The following is a 14347-nucleotide window of genomic DNA, read 5'->3' on the forward strand; positions in this document are numbered from 1 at the left end:
GCCTCTTGGTAGAGAGAGCAGTTTTGGAGGACGTGGTCGGCATTTTCTGGTGATACTCCACATGGGCAGATTTCACTGGTTCCAATTTTGAGCTTCCGGAACATGTGTTGTCGCATTCTGTTGTGTCCGGTCCTGAGTCGAAAGATTATACGTTGGTCTTGTCGGGATAGCTTATAGTAAGCGTCATCTTTCTTGTGATTTGGATGAGAGCTCGTCCATTTCTCATTTATTTTATCTACAATTAATTTCTTCATTTCTTCTGGATAGAGTGCAGAGTTTACTTGTGAGTTTGTTTCTCCCACTCTTGGTGAGTGTGTCAGTCTTCTCATTCCCTTCTAGTTGTATGAGAGCTGGTATCCATTGAATAACAGTTTTTTTTGCTGTTGTTGTTGAGCTTTGTAAGTGCTGTTCTGAGGTTTTTAATATAAGGGGAATCAGAGTTTTGCAAGCTTTGGAGGGTTGTTTTCGCGTCTGTTAGAAAGACAATCTGACTGTGAGGGGAACTTGGATGATTTGCTAGCATGGTAGCAGCTAGTGCTAGTGCTTCCCTTTCTGCTCTGTGACTGTCAGAGAGCTCTCCAGTTGCAATGGATTTTTCTAGTTTTCCTCCATCTGGCCATTCGATAAGTATTCCAGCTCCTCCATTTGTGGTGGCTTTATGGGATGAGCCATCCGTGTAAACTCTGATCCACTGATTGCTAGGGTAATTGGTATGTAGAAAACAGTTCACTATTTCCTTGAGCTCTGTTGGTCTGTAATCAGATTTTCTTTTTATGTTTTCAATATGGTCCCTTATAGTAGGAAGAGGGCTTTCGTCCCAGGGTGGAGATTCATTATAGTGTATCGAGGATTCCAGAGTAATTTTTTCAAGTTAGATAAAGCTCGTTAGATAGGGATAGCAGTTCATCTATGAGAGAAAGCTCAGAAAATAAACACCTGCTGCCTTGCAGATGATCTTGGATGATCAAAGGCTATGGGAGCACACCCAGAAAGAAAAGCAGGCTGAAGTCGGAGTCAATGGGCCTCCTGGCGCATAACACATTGACACGCAACCTCATTTTATGATAATTATGAATATAAATACTAAAGTTGACTATTATGTGTCTTTAATTTCAAAACATGCAAATTTTTCACATGGAATTTCACTGTAATATAAATACTGATGGTCTGATTTTATGATAATTATGAATATAAATACTAAAGTTGACTATTATTTGTCTTTTATTTCAAAACATGCAAATTTTTCACATGGAATTTGACTGTAATATAAATACTAATACTATATATTGTCAAATGCCATTCTGTATCTGTGTAAAATGATTTTCTTTTTCACTTTTGTCATTATCCTGATACACAAATTATGTGATTTGAAGTTAGTGTTCTATATATCTGTATAATTCTGTCCAGATGGGTTTGTCTCTAGTCACCTGAAACACTCCACTCATCCTTAATATTCACAGGAAAAGACATTTGTCATTATTATAATTTTTGTGTGATCCAGAATTTTGACCTTGTAACATTTGAAATACCTTGAAAATCATTATTGACATTAGTTACGTATGCTGAATGTTTTTCTTTATTAAAAAAAATGTGTCAAGAATTGCTGCTTGTGGTATACACTCTGGACTGTCATCTCAACAGTTCTGGTTTCTAAGCTTGCCTTCCGCCACTCCTTGACACCCTGTCAAGAAAGAGTTTGACTTGCATCTGCTTGGGGGAGCTACCACCTGTAATAGTAGGCTAGTAGACACTAACAAACACTTTCTTGTCTGTTTAAATGCTGCTTTATTCATGTTAGATCTGTTAATTAGCAATTTCTTTCAACATGCCAGCAATGTGAGTTACTGGGTTACAATAACAGGACGGGCCTGACAAAACAATCACATTTACTATCACATCTCCCTTCTTACAAACAGTCAATGATAAAACATCTATAAAACTATTTCTACATTCTAGTACAAAATATTTACATCTAACATAGATGATCAATAGGCATTTCAATGTAACTATTCAAAGTTGAAACATTCACATTATAAAATTCTAACATAGCTATTATGTTTACAAGTTGCAAGTAATGGTTTACAGTTGTTTAAATATTTATATAATATAATGTAAGAAAACATCATAAAGCCTTTTACACAGTAGGCTGCATTTCAAATAATGAATGTCTAAATAGTAAATGTCTAAATATCTACATCAGGAAAACGTTTGGTGGTCTTACTGGTCTGCCATAGAGTGTAACCACTGGGGCTGGGCCGTATTGTGTTACAACAGGCGCTGTACTAGCAATCGCAGTCTCGGGTTCTGTAACTTGCGTTTCGTAGGATGTATCAGAATTGTCCCATTCAAATACATCTGGAGTCTCGTTTGGCTTAGAAAATGTCATTCTTAACATTTTTCTATTTCTTCTGTATGTGGCCCCTTCAGGTGTCTGTACAAAATATGATCTTGGCGTTGAAGCTTCTGAGATGACCGTGGCTGGCTTCCATTGACTTCCTGGATACTTTTGCATTTAAAGACCTTGTTTCCAGGATGAAACTGTTGTCTTTCAGTGCATCTAGCCGTTCTGTCATAATATTTTCTTTGATCATTCTTTATCTTTCTCCATACATCTGCCATTTCTTTCTGGTCTGGAACCTGTGGTCTGAGATACGTATTTCTTGTCGGAAGATTAGTTCTCAAACGTCTGCCCATGAGCAGCCTTGCTGGTGAAGGTCCATCTGGACTTTGGGCATTTCTGAACTGTGGCATAGCTAAATATGGGTCTTGACCAGATGTTTTAGCTTCTTTTTTCAATTCTTCTCGAAGTGCCGCTGGAACCTTTCTTGCTGCGTGTACCACTGGTCTTATGTTTGGATCAACTTTGATTGTATACTCTTCTTTCAAGCATCCAAGGCCAGTAAAATCATCAGCATAGTTGTTTAATGTTTCATCTTCTAAAAAATCTACTCTCTGAATAAGGTTCATCTGCTGGCAACCTGGTAGACCCAAAATTGGTTTGGAGTTTGTATCTACTACTTGAAACTCTATCCATGCAGTTTTTTCTTTTACTGAACATTTGTGTGTTTTGCCAACAACCTTTAAATGTTCACCATTGTATGTAGTAAGTCTTGATGATGACTTCTGGAGATTCTTTCTTCTAAGTTAATTGAAAATCCTATAAGGAAGAATGTTGACTTGTGCTCCTGTATCCAATATAAATGTTATATGTGTGAGCAGGTCAGGCAGGCGCGAGTGGATAGAGAGAGATGACCTATGCTCTGCTGCTCAACATTAAATTTTACCTAACAGTAGGCCGATGTTTGCGCTACTGGGTGGGCTCATCTGTGACACCTCAGTCTACGACCAAGGGGCTAGAGTCACCTAAGTAACCAGACATACTAAACTAAACTAAATGGAAACAAGATAACAAACTTTAGTTTAGTATAAATAAACAAAATGAAACTTTATTTACATACAAAAATAAATCAATAATAAAAAATAATATATACACTAACTTGACTAATCACTACTACTGAACCCATCAACTAACTAAAACCCTCTAAATCTACACCACTACACTACAAACACTAACAAACTAACCAAACCAACTATCTAACTAAACTAAATCACTAAAACTACTACACTAGACCTAGATCTACAATAAACACACTACAATAAACTAGTCTAGATCTGCAATATCCTACTATTTCACTCATAACACTAACACTAAAACAAGAATATCTTATCCTTAGGCTCAGTACCATATTATTCACTAAGAACAGAACTGAGAAACAGACTATAAATATAACTAAGTTTACTAAGGCGATAATAAAGAAACAAAATAACACTAGCTTAAGCTTCCCTAGAATTAGATCTAACAACAGCAGTTATTAGCAGTAATATTCAACAGCAGCAGTTAAAAGCAGCAGTTAAAAGCAGTAACACAGCAGTTACACAGCAGTAACAATAGCAGGCCGTCCCAGGTACAGAAATAAAAATATAATTAGACGACAGACCACAACGATATTCAGCTGTCACACAGACAGATGTGGTACTGACCACTGGTCAACTGTACACTGAACTGTTTTAAAACAGCGTGGCATCACTTTTTATACACAAAAAGCGGAAGTACAAATAAGTTTGGCACTAGCCTATAAAAATAAAATATATAAAAATATAGCTCTGGGAGCGCAAGCTCACATTCATCCCGCCTTAAATTTTTGCGTCCTCGCAAAACAAAATACTAACAAACTACTTAAAATGCATTACATACATACTGCTGACATATTATACCATCAAAGAAAATACACACTAAAATCGATTTCACACAAAAATATACATCTCCATGACATGACTTAAATTATATTTCTTTACAAGGACAAAAGCAAAAAAAATATACACTTCATCAGCTAAAAACACAAGAAAATACTCTTGATTCTGTACATTCTGAAATAGGTTTAGCAACTACTAAACTTTTGAAAAAAAGCTTTCAAATACACATGTAGATAACATGTACTCATAGAGTTATTACAAACTAATACATCTTGATACATTGGAATGCAACCAACATATTAAATAAAAATTACAAATATACAAATGAAGAATTGTGCTAGTATGGTGAGGAAACAAACTTCATTTCCTCCTCTCTTACATATCGGTAAGTACTGCCGTCTTCTGCCTCCACCATGTACCAGCCAGAAGCATACTTGGGTACTGCAGTAATTACAAAACACGAGGGTTCATACTGCATGAACATTCTTCCCTGGCCTCTGACTCTCTGTTCGACAAGAACTCTGCACCCAATGTTCAGAAGGTCGTTCCTTTTCTTCTGCAACTCAGGAACCTCATGGGAAAGCAAGGTGGATTCTGGTTGGACCGGATGAAACTGTAGGAAAGGATTTGTTTCCCTACCTCCTTCTGCATGATTACCGGAAGTGTCAGGTGAGGCAACTTCTGAATGAATCGACATCATTTCTGCCACTGCGGGTTGGTTTCTGCGAACAATTGAATCAGGAGCAGTGTTGGATCGCCTAGGATTCTGTGGCACCTCAACCGACAATTCTGTTGGCTTGGGGGCAGGTTGCAGTTGTACTGCCTGTGGTTGTTCAACTGAGGCAACCTGAACGTGATTCACTGCTGCAGTGACATCAGGGCAAGCTCGGGTGAAATGGTCCCGGCTTCCACAATTTGAGCAGTTGCTTCTAGAAGGGTGTTGCTGGTGGGCCTGGTTCCCTGGCTTCTTTCGCTGACCTTGGAACCTGTTCTGCAGCCTGCAATTTCTTGCAAGATGGCCAGGTTTGCCACATGTGTAGCATTTCCTGTTCTTCATCGTTGGCCATTTATGGTTAAGAGTGCGCTTTGGTTGTGAGGCAATCTGTCTCACCTTGCCGCTAATGTGATCAGGTTGATGGTGGTTACAGTGGGGACAGTTAGAGTTCTGTTGTCCCGAAAGTTGTAGGAGCACAATCTGGGCTGCAAGCTCTTCCACTTGCTTGGAGAGCGCAGCTAGCTGGCCTTCAATCTTTATCTCACTGCATGTCACATTGGTTGTGGCTTGAGAGGTTACATGTTCATCTTCAGCCCATCTGATGGCTATGTCCCTTATGGACAAAAAGCTAATGTCTGGTCGTTCAAGCAGCCTCTCTAGTAAATCTCTCCTAAGGGCTCTGTCGTTGAGATTTTCCACAAAATGATCTCTCAGGACAGTTTCATCAAGGACTGTCGCTGAAATGGCTCTCTGTCTGTCTACCACTGCTTTGAATGATTGCTGTAGCCGATGCGAGTAGGAGCGAATAAGCTCTCCTGGGCGTTGACTGATGCGGTAGAGTTCTCCCATAAGCTGAGAGACACTCCTCCTCTCACCATAGGCTGACCGTAACAGTTGGGTCAATGCCTCTGGAGACTCCCTGGTTGTTTGAGGGTAAAAACCAAGCTCAGCCTTCACTGACTCCCCCAGATGTGCAAAGAGGAAGTCACATTTTTCCTCTGGATGCACCATGTGTTGAGACTTCCAAGCTCTCTCAACATTTTGAAGGAACTCCTCCACTTCCCTGGCAGGACCATCACCATGGAAGCGCCGGATACTCATCTCTGTCCTAGGCACCAAGATCACTGTCTGAGACGGCTGCATTCTTGCTGCTGCTGCTGCTTCGCTGTTCATCTACGTAACTACTCAACAAAACTAAAGCCTAATAACCTCTCAATAACAATACCCAAAAAAACAACTAAACTAACACTATCTATACCGCCTATCAATGCCTAAACTCCTACGCAAACCTAATCTATCCCAATAAAAAAATACAAGTCTGGTCACTCAAGCACAGATCCCACTTCTGACACCAAAAATGTGGGCAGGTCAGGCAGGCGCGAGTGGATAGAGAGAGATGACCTATGCTCTGCTGCTCAACATTAAATTTTACCTAACAGTAGGCCGATGTTTGCGCTACTGGGTGGGCTCATCTGTGACACCTCAGTCTACGACCAAGGGGCTAGAGTCACCTAAGTAACCAGACATACTAAACTAAACTAAATGGAAACAAGATAACAAACTTTAGTTTAGTATAAATAAACAAAATGAAACTTTATTTACATACAAAAATAAATCAATAATAAAAAATAATATATACACTAACTTGACTAATCACTACTACTGAACCCATCAACTAACTAAAACCCTCTAAATCTACACCACTACACTACAAACACTAACAAACTAACCAAACCAACTATCTAACTAAACTAAATCACTAAAACTACTACACTAGACCTAGATCTACAATAAACACACTACAATAAACTAGTCTAGATCTGCAATATCCTACTATTTCACTCATAACACTAACACTAAAACAAGAATATCTTATCCTTAGGCTCAGTACCATATTATTCACTAAGAACAGAACTGAGAAACAGACTATAAATATAACTAAGTTTACTAAGGCGATAATAAAGAAACAAAATAACACTAGCTTAAGCTTCCCTAGAATTAGATCTAACAACAGCAGTTATTAGCAGTAATATTCAACAGCAGCAGTTAAAAGCAGCAGTTAAAAGCAGTAACACAGCAGTTACACAGCAGTTACACAGCAGTAACAATAGCAGGCCGTCCCAGGTACAGAAATAAAAATATAATTAGACGACAGACCACAACGATATTCAGCTGTCACACAGACAGATATGGTACTGACCACTGGTCAACTGTACACTGAACTGTTTTAAAACAGCGTGGCATCACTTTTTATACACAAAAAGCGGAAGTACAAATAAGTTTGGCACTAGCCTATAAAAATAAAATATATAAAAATATAGCTCTGGGAGCGCAAGCTCACATATGTTTGTTTTCTAGAGTGATAACTGGATTCCACTCATTAGCCTACACTGGTTTGGTGAACCTATACTGCATATTAAAGAAGTTTCAGACTTTGTATGTCTTATCATCTGTAGCTTCAGTCTTGTAATTGATGAACTGGATGTTATTTGATCTGCATACACTAGAAAAATGGTTAATTTTGTCGCATTTGTAACATATTATACCGTATGCTGGACACTGCTTTGGTAAATGTTGTCTGCCACAATTGCCGCAGTTCAAGGTTAATTTCGTTCTACTAAAGTTCTTTGTAGCTGAAGACACCGCTTGAACGTCACATTCTTTTTTCATGACTTTTAGTTGCCATTCAGTTGCTTCCGCTGCTCGGCAAATGCTTTCAGTTTTGATAATGTTCAGATCAGGTTCTCTTAAAAGTCTTGCTCTTGTGCTGTCATTGCTTATACCGCCGACTATTTGGTCTTTAATTAGTGAATCTCTTAGTGACTCAAATTCACAAGACCTTGCCTTGAGTTTGAGGTCGGTCAAAAAAGGTTAAAGGTTTCTCCTTCATTTTGACTTCTCTGGAAAAAAATATGCCTTTCAATCGTTACATTGTTCCTCGGAAGGCAGTATTGTTCAAACTTGTTTCAAATGCAATTCAGTGTATGAAAAGACTTGCTGATATCGCAGTCTTCACACTCATCGTCCGTCCACTGGAATGTATTGTATACTTGAACTGCTTCGTGGCCAATATCATGTAGTAACGTCATGCACCTTCTACTAAGCGCCTCCCCAGGTGGCGGATAGAGAAAGGACCCTTAGATATAAGGGTTAGCTGTGAATACCAAATAAACAGCTGCGGACCAACTGGTTTGCAGTCATTGAGGATGAGGTGGAGTATTCCAATGGTTAGAATATTTACTAAAAACATCTAAGATATCTAGGGAAATGATTGCAAAAAGTGAGTATAGGGCGCTTTAACTCTAAACCGGGTAGATAAAGCTCGTTAGATAGGGATAGCAGTTCATCTATGAGAGAAAGCTCAGAAAATAAACACCTGCTGCCTTGCAGATGATCTTGGATGATCAAAGACTATGGGAGCACACCCACCCAGAAAGAAAAGCAGGCTGAAGTCGGAGTCAATGGGCCTCCTGGCACAAAACACATTGACACGCAACTTCATCTATAAAATGAGAACGAAGAAGAAGAAGACGTGCATCTGGTCACTGCTATGCGTTGGGGATGGTTCTGAGGTCCAAAGTTCGAGTCCTCCTTGTGGCTTATCTATGTATTACTACAGTTTCTTCACCTTCTTCTCAAGAAGCTGCTTTTATGTTTGATGTCACGTTTCATTATTATCTTATCTTGCTTGAGATCTATATTGTTTGAGATCTATCTAATCATGTTTAAGATCTTTTTTTTTCTTATTTAAGAGCTATGTGATTTAACTTGTGATCTATCTTATATTTTTTATATATTTTTTTTTATCTTGTGAAGATCTTTCTGATCTAATTTGTGATCTATTTTATCTTGTTTGAGATCTATTTTATCTTGTTTAAGATCTATGTGACATAATTTGGGATCTATATTATCTTTTTATGAGATCATCTTATCTTATTTGAGATGTCTCTTTCTTAGCTTCTGCAAAAAGAATTTCAAGAGATGATGATATTTATATTAAACCCTGATTGCATTTATTTTCTTCTAGAATGTCCAAAAGATTTGTCAGCTAAGGAGCCTAAAATGTTGGCCTGTTTACAAATATGAGATCCTCCTTAACTACACAAGTACCTTACAGAAGAAGGCTACTCACTTGTGTTTAGATATGCCTGCTGTACCAAGGCTCACTTAGACTGGATATTTATATAGCCTAACATTATGTTACTGACAATTATCTAAGTATTGCATGTCCTGTACAAGCCTCAATGACTAAGATAATTAAAGATATTCATGATTATAAGATAAGTAGAATGCAATGAAAATCAAAGATGCCGGTATTAAAACAAGAAAAAGTAGGCAACTGAATAGCTTACTTTTCTACTATCTATATAATGTTTATAGATTCTAAAGTTAGAAAGTGTCTTTTTTTAATAACACATTGCCTGTCAATTCTGTTTAGTTTAATCTTTTTTTTTTTAATATAGTGCCTGTCACCCTAAGTAATGGTCAAGCTCAACAGATATTATTACAAGCAGCTTTTTTTTCCGGGTATTATTCAACCACAGAAGCTGTGAGGGATATCTGAAATCCATTGCTTACTTGTCTAGCAGAAAGATTTCTATCCATTTAGTGATAAAAGATTAATTATACACAAGTTTTAGTAGTCACCACATAACACTTACATTTTGATGCTCAAGACAATACTGTTCATGAATGGTTTAGTTTTCTTTATACTGAGAGTGTCCAAGAAAGATATGGTCAAAGGTTAATTGGAGTTTTTTTTATGCTGTGACAGTGTTAAATTTCCCTTGTGTTTTGTATGAGTTTAAAGACATTAACCATATTTTTTGTTTTACAAATGTAGGACGAACATGTTAATAAACTTTGTCTTTGAATCTGGACTCGTAAAACACTTAGAGAAAAAACTTACAACGTTTTGTTATTTAATTTAAATTTGCCAGGTACTGGTACCTGCTATTCATTTACTTTGACTGTTGACTTTAAGTTAGAAATTAAACAAAGATTTCTTTGAGGTATATTTGTTAATGACCATGGGCATTAAAGAGAGTTGACACAGCTAACTGTACTTTTCAACAAGATAATGTCTTAAAGAAATTAAGAGCTTTTGATGGAATTCTGTGGTTGAATAACATAAGTAAAGTTAATCAATCACAGGAGTCCATCAAAAATATAAAATGCGAAGAAAATATAAAAAATTAAATTTTTGAGATTACATATTCTTTATGTAGAATCTTTTTTGAACAAAGTTTACCAGTATACATATTTAGACCTAGGAACAAATGATAACTGGATATATTTTTTTATTTGAAACCACTGGCATGTATTTAACTTGTTACTAACACTTTTTAATACCTATCTGCAATATCAACTGTAGTTTTCTTTGAAGAATTCTATATGAAAATGTTACTTCTGAACACTGCTAAATTACTAGATTTTATTCAATTATGTTTTGTAAATGAAATATTGTACAATGGCATATTTGTTTGTATAATAGAATTAAGTTTTTTACAGCTATATATAAAAACATCTTAAATTTAATGTAGTTTCTGCACTGAATAATTTTTAAAACTTTTGGATAATTTATAATAATTTTGTTATGTTTGTATATTTGTAGAATATGAATATCATATTAAAGGCATTTATTTACTTACATAATAGTTTTTATAGTTATTTACAGACTGCAGTGGAGATTCTTTGTACATTGAACCTTGTTGGTAGTGTCAATGTTATTAAGTTTACATCAAATATTTAAGTATAGTTCTGGGTGTTCACTACATTGTTCATTAAACAATGACCTGGCAGAGTTTTATACCATGTGAACCAATAGATCAGCATGCTGATTAGCTTTTAAAATATGGTTTTGACAGAACAAATATCTATGTAAGAGGTTAAGGGTATACAACTCTAGCAATAATATCTTTGACAATAAAATATTCTGATCAAGTTTATATTTTTATACATTTTTTTATTTATTTTAAGAATAACAATTGATATTTAGTTTTATCCCTTTGTATCTTTCTACAGTAAAATACCTAGGTGTTATAATAAATGAAAGACTGTCATGGAATCCACATATTGATGAAACTATAAAAAAATCCAAGCATTAGGGTTTATTAAAAGAAATTTCTATAAATCGAATAAGAACATAGAACTAGAATGTTATTTAACCTTGGTTAGGCCAATAATAGAATATGCATCCTCCATTTGGGACCCCTCAACTCAAGAAAACATTAAGAAACTGGAACAAACACAAAATAGAGCAGTGAGATTCATAACAAACGAATATTCACATTTGACTAGAGTAACACCATTAGTAAAATCACTAAATTTAGAAAGCTTTCAGTACAGAAGACTCAAAAGTAAAGTAGCAATTATACATAAAACACTGAACCATAATCTTCAAATACAAAAGCAAAATTTAATAAAATACTCAGAAAGACACAAAAATAAAGGCACATTCCTTGTCCCATATGCTAGGACAAATTTGTACAAATACTCCTTCTTCCCTAGTGCTATTAGAGCATGGAATGGGTTGCCTGAGCTAGCCAGGAAAACCAGTGACTTGGCAGAATTTAAGTCATTGGTTAATATGCATGACTAAATGCATGACGCGTAGGACGTAATCATCTTCTTTTTTGAAGTAACGTCTGTATTATACAAGATAAGATAATATATATTGTCAAATTTTTTAAAAAATTCTAGGTAGTATAACTTCTAATTGAATTGTCTCCCTTTCAATTTTGATTCTACACAATCTTTTACTACTAAAAGTAATATCAGGACCACCAATAAACATTTATTTAAGCAGCAGTTTCAGTTTTATCGTGACATTCCAAAAAGTTGATTTTTAACTTTAAATAAGCTGTGCCTCTTTTATATTGATTTTATTGACTCATTTTTATATTTATGTATATCTTGTAATAAAGTGGCCTTCATTTTACAATATTATAACCATTTTGCTTTTTTTTTTTTTAAATTGTAAGTAGTCTGTGCTAAATATTTTTTTGTTCAAATTATTTTTATATTGCCTATATGGGGAAATGATATTTCTGACATTTCTTTGCTCAGCAAAAACAAATCAGGATTTGAACTCAAGCCCCCTTGACACTGGTTTATGCCAGATATCCTGGATTTCATGCAGTTTATAGGCCAAATTTGAAAATCACAGTGCCCCAGTGCAGGTAGAGGAAACCATGTTGCATTAATATTTGCTGTTCAACAGAGCTAGGAAGCACTTCAGCTGGATTTCAGTCCAATTCTTTAGCTAGAGGATTTGAGTCTCACAGGCTGACTGTGACCTAAAGAGGATTCATGAACCAATATGATCAGTTCACATTACCTAGTAGCGGGTATAGCTAAAAATATTCTATTAGAATTATAGCTAGACTTAGGTACTTTAGATCAACAAATCAGTGTTAAAAGTGTGCTGGCACGTTCGTCCAGATGTCTACTGGTCCCTTCTTGTACTGCCTAGGTTATTAGGTATAACCTCCAGGTATACAATTCAACTAATGTATGCAACAAAAGACTTTACATAGTCGCAGATAAACATATATACAAAGTTTATTTACATGAGTAAAATAAATGTGTAAAAGGGCCATCCACTCACAGGCCGACACAACACAAAGTAAACAAAAGATACTCAAAAATAGTATGGCACACAGCCCTAGTCATATGTTACATTATCGTCACATTCTGGAGAATACACATTTACAAGAGTAAAATAAAGGTCACAGGCCTCAGGTCAACACATGAACACTTTTGACCACTGGGTTACAAACTTTCGGCTTACACAGCCAACTGAAGGTCACAGGCCTCAGGTCGAAACACGACCACTTTTTGCTACTCTAGGGTTACAAACTTCAGGCTTACACTAGCCACTTTTAGCCAAAAAAAAAAACACAACAAAATGGTCATGATGAACTATAGGCTTCAGGGAAACCTATGAGCCTACAAGCTTCATAGAATCCCACCTATAGACATCCGTTTGGTAAAGCCCATCTGATGATTCAATACAGGTTGAATCCCTCAGAGACAAGGCTATAAAAAAAAAGTAAACCCCTCTGATGATTCAATACAGGTTGAATCCCTCAGAGAAAGGCTACAAAAATATGTCACATTTGGGAGTACCCCAGGATGCAGAACATCAGGGTAAAAATATACTGCCTGGAAATCATTTGAGGCTATATCTACTAATAAGTATACATTACACAAAATACAATAATACTAAAGATATACTTAGCCCAAAGATCTCCAGAGCAGGGGACACTTCTCTGAGTACCCCATGACACACGACCACTAACAGAAAAAAATACTATTCACAACACAGGTCAAGTGGTCAAGCTGGTAACTCAGGAGCAAGTGGCAACTAAGCACAGTTTGCAAGGCCTTTTATAAACTACATAAAGGGAATCACTCCTAACTTTACAAGTAATCAAAAATAGTTAGTTCCCCATTATGTCACACTGACAATGAAGTCTGATATTTTATTTTTTTAAAAAGTTGTATGGATGTCTTTAAGCTATATAACTTACCCTAGTCCAATGTGTTGATTGACATATTTACCAGGTACTGGTACTAAACAAAATGGCTGCTTTTACCCCCCCCCCCAGCAACACTTAGATTTAGTTATTCTAAAATTGTACTAATTTCAAGCATTCTTTTCCTTCTGTCACTAAAAACTTCTTACAAACAGGTTTTTTAGCTACTTGCTTTGTAACAATAGTCTTTGAGCAAGTTTCTGTCTAAACTATCAGCAAATCTCAAACTTTGATCTGAGTCTATGGCGAAGGATTATCTCATTTCCCAGGCATCAGCTTTGGTTGGAATGATGTCCCCTTACTCAGCAGTTTCCCCCTCTCCATGCAGCTATTGGAAGGAATGGCAAATGCCACTACAATTGAGATCGCAGGCTCTGCAAGGGATTAGCACTGTATGCTTCAAACTGTCTAAGAGTTGCTAGCTTCTGATTTCATGTATGTACTGGTAGTAGGGTGCTTATATCCATATCACTACTAACAATTCCAACCTTATGGAACCAGGTCTAATTAGCTTAACACATGTTTAAATAATTTTTTTAAAAGCTTGTTCTAGAATTGATATGATGAATCAACTATATTGTAGGGCTATGCTACTGCAGCTTCACAAAGAAAAACAAATCGTAACTTTGTTCTAATACAATAATAAGCTGCTTATAAAATAAATATATCAATGAAAACCTGCAACATGAAGAATCTTGATCTTTGAATCCCTTTGAGTATCAGGTCTTTAAATATGTAGTACACAAAGAGAATTTTTTAGCACAATATTTGGCTAAACAAATTGGTATCATAACTGTTTCAAAAGGACATACCTCTAACTTAAAAGTAACTAAACAAC

The sequence above is a fragment of the Biomphalaria glabrata genome, chromosome 3, assembly GCF_947242115.1.
Source record: "Biomphalaria glabrata chromosome 3, xgBioGlab47.1, whole genome shotgun sequence".
Taxonomy (NCBI): Eukaryota; Metazoa; Mollusca; class Gastropoda; family Planorbidae; genus Biomphalaria; species Biomphalaria glabrata.